Source organism: Chrysochloris asiatica, unplaced genomic scaffold (assembly GCF_000296735.1).
Source record: "Chrysochloris asiatica unplaced genomic scaffold, ChrAsi1.0 scaffold00340, whole genome shotgun sequence".
Classification (NCBI taxonomy): Eukaryota; Metazoa; Chordata; class Mammalia; order Afrosoricida; family Chrysochloridae; genus Chrysochloris; species Chrysochloris asiatica.
This window is the reverse complement of record NW_006408858.1, coordinates 2,302,374-2,310,457: the sequence shown is the minus strand read 5'-3', so window position 1 is coordinate 2,310,457 and position 8,084 is coordinate 2,302,374.

The window sequence follows — 8,084 nt, the reverse complement described above, 5'->3', positions numbered from 1 at the left end:
TTGGTTCTTTTGGCAGCCCATGGCACTTTTCAATATTCTCCTCCAACACCATAACTCAAAGGCATCAATTCTTCTACGGTCCTCCTTATTCACTGTCCAGCTTTCATATGCATATGAGGTTATTGAAAATACCATGGCTTGGGTCAGGCGCACCTTAATCCTCAAGCTTTAAAAAGGTCTTGTGCAGCAGATTTGCCTAATGTAATACGTCATTTGATCTCTTGACTGTTGATCCAAGAAGAATGAAGTCCTTGACAAGTACAATCTTTTCTCTGATGATAAGAATGTTGTTTATTGGTCCAGTGGTGAGGAGTTTTGTTTTCTTTACCTTGAGATGTAATCCATATTGAAGGCTGTGTTCTTTGATCTTCATCAGTAAATGTTTTAAGCCCTCTTGACTTGCAGCAAGCAAGGTTGTATCATCTGCATATCGCAGGTTGTTAGTGAGTCTTCCTCCAATTTTGATGCCATATTTTTCTTCATACAACCTAGCTTCTCAGATTATTTGCTCAGCATACAGGTTGAATAAGTATGTTGCACAAATACAACCTTGTTGCACACCTATCTTAAGAGCTAACTAGACAGCACTTAACAACAACGTGATGGCTGGAACTGTGGTTGCACTGGCAGGGCCAGACCAAATGATCCCAAAGGCTTTATTGGCCTGAGGGCCAGATGTTCCCCATCTCTGCAGCATAAGGTTTCTGAGGAGTGACTGGTAGGTTTGAGCTCCCAATCCCGTGGTTAGCAGTCCAGTTCTTATTCAACAGTGCCATACCAGGACTCCTTTCTAGTCCTAGTTTACCAAAAATCACCCACACAAGAGTCTCTCTCTAACTCTTCTCTGGAAGTCTTGGACATCATTTGACTTCTTGATTGTTACTTCCATGAGCATTGATTGTGGATCCATGCAAAATGAAGTCTTTGACAACTTCAATTTTTCTCTGTTCATTATGATGTTATTTATTGATCCATTTGTGAGAATTTTCATTTTCCTCATGCTGAAGTGCAAGCCATACCAGAGGCTACGATAGTCTTTTTTTTCATCAGTAAATAACACAAGCTTGCTTGTTGTTATTTAATAACAGTCTTCATCAGTAAATAACACAAGTTTGCTTGCTGAAAGCGAAGTGCTCTTCGCTTTCAGCAAGCAACGTTGTGTTATACATATCTCATTGTTAATGAGTCTTCCTTCAATCCTGATATCACATACTTATTCATATAATCCAGCTTCTTGGATTATTTGCTCAGTATACAGATTGAATAAAATGGTGGAAGGATACAACTCTGGCACACACCTTTCCTGAATTTAAATCATTCACATCCTCTTGTTCTGTTCTAATGACTGCCTCTTTGTCTATGTACAGGTTCCTCATGAGCACAAGTATGTGTTCTGGAATACCCATCCTTCACAATACTATCCATAGTTTGTTATGGATTCACACAGTCGAATGCCTTTTTCATGGTCAATAAAACTTGAGTAAACATATTTCTGGTAGTCTCTACTTTTAGCCAAATCCATCTGACGTCATCTGTGATATCCCTCTTTCCACACCCTCTTCTGAATCCAGCTTGAACCTCTGGCAGCTCTTGTGGATATATTGCAGTGACCACATTTGAATTATCTTCAGCAAAATTTTATTTGTATGTGATATTAATAATATTGTCTGATGATTTCTGTATTCTGTTGGGTCACTTTTCTTTGTAATGGGCACAAATATGGATCTCTCCCCATAGGTTCACCAAGTCTTCCAAATTTCTTGGCATAAAAGAGAGAAAGAGGGTTTCTAGCACTGCTTCAGTTTGTTGAAACATTTCATTTTGGATTCTGTCCATTCCTGGAGCCTTGTTATCCCTCATTGTCTTTAGGGCACCTTGGACTTCTTTCTTCAATGTAAAAAGGAATTGGTTGAAATTTAACTATCTCAAGAGGTATTATATGAACAAGAACCAATGGTATTGATGGAAGAAGTCAACCTCATTAGCCATAAATAAATAAAATAAAATAAGAAAAACACTGACACTGAGTTGATTCCAACTCACAGTGACCCTGTAGGACATAGTAGAATTAATTGCTCCCTAGGGTTTTCAAGACTGAAAATCTTTATGGGAGCAGATAGCGTCATTTTTCTTCGGAGTGCTTGGTGGGCTCAAACCACCAAGCTTGAGGTTAACAGCCCAATATTTAACCCACTCATTGTTGTTAGGTGCCGTAGAGTCAGTTCTGACTCATAGCAACACTGCATAGAGTTTCCTAGGCTGCAAATTTACAGAAGCAGAATAAACCTCAATGTGATACCATTTCACCTCAGCTGTGGCGCTGTAGGATCAGCACTGGACTGCAAACCACAAGGTTGGTGGTTCAAACCCACCAGCTGCTCCTTGGAAATCCTCTTCAGCGTTGCTATGACGACTAGGTCTGAATTCATATGTGAATGGGTTTATTCCACATAAAACATGCTTAAGCACATCTCTGCCCTCAATGAACAACTGCAGACAAGTTCTGTCAGTAATACATTTGTCTTAGGCTCATTAAGATGCCTACAAAACAAAAGGGCCAATCTAAACATTGGCTTCCAAAGGGATCTGCTGGGCCGGTTAAATTAAAGGCAGAAAGGTCAACTCAGAAGATTATGGTGACTGGTTTGGGGGATCCTTGGTTGAGGCCTTGTCCCTTCAGGAGCAGCAACTTTACAGACCATGGTCATAGCTGAAGTCAGACAGGGGCCCACCACCCCAGAGCCATCCTTGAGGTCTCTCTCTTGCTGCAGCTGCAGGTGGGGGGCTCAGGTGGGGTTTTCCCAGCAAACCCCAAAATGTGTATCAGGAACTCAGACCCCTAAGTTGTTTGTGGGCAGGTATACCCTTACCCGGGAGCCGGCCTGGGAGAACACCAACCACCTAGGAGCTTCTAGACTATTTAACCCTGAACTGTTCCACCACCTGACTGGGGTCTTTGAGCAAGTCTTCTTCCCTCCTCAGGAAGGTGAGATCAGGTCAAATCACCGATATAACACACATGCAGCAAGTTACCCTGAAGAAAAAAAAAAAAAAGGCGATTTTTCTGAAGTATAAAAGGATTCAGCTTGTCCATCTGATAGGAAACCATGACCCACTTTCTGATGAAATGGTAACTCTGAAACCAGGTAACCAGGGCACTCGCTCACCTAGAAACAGAGTGAGCCAAGCACAAAGTTGGGTGGCGATAAGGTCACGGATCCGTTCCTTTCAGGTAGGTCTTCCCGTAGACTTGCACATGCTTTTCTAAAGAGAACAACTCTCGTCAGCCCGCAGGCCTCTTGAGATAGTCCTTCCTCTCCACACTTGGCCATCCTCCTTAGCACCTGGCCATCTCCTCCTTCCTCCTCAGCACTTGGACATCTCTCTACTCTCTTCTCCCACTCTTATGTTCCATCTCGTTCTCACCTAGATCCCCAAAGCCCACACAGACAATGTGAGTCCTTCTCGCACTCAGCTGATCTTTCTAGCTCTTGGTATTTTGGTTGCACCCTCCCACAAAGAACTCACTCCTGTCTAGTGCTCCCCCTTCGGGCTTCTGCCTCCCAGTCTTCTGTGAGTCATCTCTCACACCTCTGCCTTTGCTCTATGATGATATTATCTTGGACTTTGTCCTTGACTCTTTTTTTTCACTCAGTGGATTTTCATTTCCTTCCAGGGCCTTGTCTCCCATCATTGCAAGTCCTCCCAGAATTTGTCCAGAGTCACAGACTCATTATGTCCCACAGGATCTCATACTCCACAGACCCCCAACCTCTTCAGCATGCTTCTTATTTCGGTGCATGGCACCACTGCCCACTTCGTGTCCTAGCCAGGGTCTGGGTGGTCCACTCACTTCATTGGCCGGATTCCACCTCACCTGGCACCTCTTCCCACTCACCCACCAGTGTTGCTCCCAAACAGAGGTCCTTCCACACTAGGACATGTCAGTCAAATGGCTAGAAACAATGACTTTGTTGTTGTTTTACAGCTTTATTGAGATATGATTTATATACACTGAACATCACCTTTTGTATTGCGTAAGTTTTTAGAGTAGCGCTTCATCACTTCATTTTATTACATCCTCTTGTTGGCAACCATCCCTGACTTCCTGATGCTACACCACGCTCAAAAACTGCCAATCTGATTTCCATCAATAGAGCTGCCTTTTCTCCTCTTCTGGATATTGAATGTTCGCTCTCTCGTGTTATTGTTCACTGTATAAGCCTGTCTACTATTTGAAAACTGAACCACGGGGGTGAGGCCTCAAGCGTGACTGAGGGCCATAGTCTCAGGGCTTCCACCCTGAGACTGTTCTCTGCAGAGACAAGGCATGTGGAGATCTTCAAGGAACTCCAGGTCCACAGATGTTGAAGGGCGACAAAGACCTTCCTTTAGAGCTGAGAGAGAGAAGGCCTTCCCCTAGACTTCCAGCCTCCTAAACTGTGAGAGAGTGCATTTCTGTCTGTCAAAACCACTCACTGTGGTATTTCTGTTACAGCAACACTAGATAATTCAGTGTCTAAACTCTTCTTCTTCCAAAATAAAATAAATGTGTTTTTTGGTCATGAGCTTTTTCTGGAGTATGTTTCCTGTGTCCATGTGGTGGTAGTGGACAAAGGCTCCCCCTTGAGGACTGGCTAGCACTCCATCTGTGATGGGTTCAGAAACCCCTTCGCAGATGTCTGTAGGGTGAACTGGAGATTGTATGTGTCCTGTCCTCTTTGTTGGTGTCTCTGTGACACCCCCTGGCCTCTACCCCAAAGGATCTCTGGGGGCAGGGGCTGCTACTTAAGCCAAATGGTTTCCTTTCTTCTCTAGATAAAAAGCAGAAAGGTTCCCGGGGTGTTCCCGGAGACTGCACAGTTTCTGCCGTGCAAGGGCTCTGCCCAGAATAAAAGCAGCCTGCCTGGGATGGGATGGGGGAGCTGCCGGGATGTATCTGTACCTGGGCCCTGCAGGTGAGGGACCCCCAACTGGACTCTGCTGTCTGGTGCAAGACAATGCCACTATATCACTGTATCTGAGTGCCCTGTAGGGGCTGCTGCCGTTCCCTTGCTTGATGGAGACCCCTCTCCTCCAGCCATACATTGTGCCTGACATGAGACTGTTTGTCTTGGCCTTCATGCACAGGATTCGTTGCACCCTTTGTAATTTTTGGTATTGAAGGTATTTTTAACAAACACAGTCAGTATCGTGGGAACATCCTGAGTTCCTGGCATGTCTAGTCTAAAATCAACCCAGTTCCCACCCCCAACCTTCCTCGCTTACAAGCTCAAGTCATTCAGCAGGATGTCTATTTCTGGTCGTTTAGGTTTCAAATGGAAACAAGTCAGAAGTGAGGGCCTTGGTGTTCCCTGTGGCTGTTTCATCTCCTTTCTTTCTCCTGTGAAAACACAGTATGAGAGTAACTCAAAAAGCAAAGCTACAAAATCACTGAAATCTTTATTAAACAAAAATAGCTAAATGGCAAAGCCATCTTATGTATATACTCCATCTGGGTCTATATACTTCTGAAGGCAGTGTTTCCATCTCTCTAGTGAACATGTGGCACTGGAGGATAAGCACTGAACTGCTAACCCCAAGTCGTCAGTTCAAACACACCAGTCACACCTCGGAAACCCTATACGGGATGGCTATGAGTCGGAACTGACTCGATGGCACTTAACAACAAAAACCCTTCCCTGGTGTGGTACTGTAGGATACATACTGGACTGCTAACTGCAAGGTCGACAGTTCAAATCCATCAGCCACTCCTTGGAAACCCTATACAGGGTCACTATGAGTCAGAACCAACTCGACAGCACTTAACAACAACAACAGCAAACTTCCCTGAAACTTTCCATTTATTCCACATTAAAACAGCAGTTTTGGCATCCCCAAGTGACTCAAATTGTGTTCATTTTAAATGTTCTTTGAGTTTGGAGAACAAAAAGAAGTCTGAAGGGGCAAGATCATGGTAGTAGGGTGGATGGGGTGAGGTTTCCTTATGAAATCCTCATAGGATAGCCCTTGCTATCCTTGAAGAATGAGCAGATGCATAGTCGTGATAGAAACAACTTCTCAATGCAACTTTCCTGGCCTTTTTCTCATCAATGCAGTTTTCAATATTCTTAATTTTTTTTTTTTTTTTCATAATAGGTCTCCGTTATCGTCCTGTGTCTTTGAGAAAGTCATTATAACCTTCTGAGTTGACCTCTCTGCCTTGAATTCCAATCCTTCAAAAGCCATTTTTTTTTTAGTGGACCTTGTTTTTTTGAAGAAATCTTAGTGAGACTATGCAAAGTTGTTTGAACTGCAAGGTCGGTGGTTCAAGCTCACCAGCTACTCCTTGAAAACCCTATACAACATCACTATGGGTCAGAATTGACTCGATGGCACTTAAGAACAACAACAATATAAGGTAGGAGACCTGGTGTGACACTGTGGCTAAAGCACTGGACCACAAGGTCAGTTTGAACTACAAGGTCGGTGGTTCAAACTCACCAACTGCTCATTGGAAACCCTATACAGGATCACTATGGGTTGGAACCGACTCGATGGCACTTAACAACAACAACAACAACAAGATAAGATATGAGTCCTAGTATGGCATTCATGCCTTATACGAATGCTAGCCATGAGATTGGTAGTTCAAACCCCACCAGCTGCTTTTTAGAAACCCTATACATGGTCGATATGAGTCGGAACCAATTCAACGGCACTTAACAACAACAACAACAATATAAAGTAGAAAATGCTAGGCTACCTAGCATGTTTCAGATACGGAAAGAAGTGGGGTCAGTGACCCTCTCTCTCCCAGCCAGAGGTTGACCCCTCAGCCTGAGAACCACTTGATCCAGTTGAGAACAATCAAATAAAAAATGAAATACATTTGCAGGCATTAAATTAGGAAGATATATTCATTATCTGGAGTCTTGCCATGGTGCTGTGGAATAAACACTGAACTGCTAACTGCAAGGTTGGTGGTTCAAACCCACCAACTGCTCCTCAGAAACCCTATACAGGGTTGCTATGAGTTGGAACCAACTCAATGACACTTAACAACACTTACTGTCCATTGCTGTGTAACAAGTTACCACAAACTTCATGATTTAAAAATAGCTTCCATGAATGGACCTACAGTTTCTGAGGGTCAGGAACTCAGATGTAGCTTAGCTGGTCCTTTGTTTCAAGGTGGTGGCCACCCAGATCCACTTCCAAGTTTATTCAGGTAGCTGCTAGCCGGATCCAGGTCCTCCTAGGATGTTGGGCTGAGTGACAACCTCTGCCAGATAGACACCAAAGGGCAGGGATCAGATAGGAGGGGGTGTCATGGGACCTTCTTAGAAACTGTCCGCTGCAAAGGGTTTAAGAATTATCACTCCCATTGTGAATATGTATATTCATGTCACCAGTGTCTTTACCACATAGTACTTGGACTTCCATGTCAAGAGGAGGAGAGCCAGAGAGAAGTCCTGGCTATGCTCTGATCCTGGGTTTCCTCCTGTTTGTAATGGTAACAGTAGGATGTGATGGTAAATATTGATGAGATGGTCATGGTCCCTCACTCAGAGCCAACAACAAACAACAACGACAAAAAAATGAATCCACTGCCATCGAGTCAATTCAGACTCATAGTGGCCCTGTGACCTGCTCCTTAGGGTTTCCATTGGGAACAAACAGCTTTATTGTTCTCCCGTGGAGCAGCTGGTAGATTTGAACCACCAACCTTATGGTTGGCAGTCCAACTAAAGCAGGTACTCAGAAACCACTAAAGCAGGTACTCAGAAATTTGTGTTGTGTGAATGAGTAAGTTTCCTCTTGACACAGTGGGGAACAAGTCCCATCTAGGGACTTTGGTAGCAAGAAATTTATGATAATTCCTTCTGAATATTTGGATCCTCAAAGAAGACAAACAAACTCCAGCTCCGGGTATGTGGGGTGGTCCAGGGTCCCTGATCTGGACATGGGGGTTTTATTTTAAGAAATCAACTCCCTCCATGGTGTTCATGGCTGAGGCTGGAGCTCACAGCCCAGAGGAGAAGGACTAGTCCAGGTGTGAAAGTAAAAGACACATTTTCTGGCTTCTATTTTAAAATAAATTT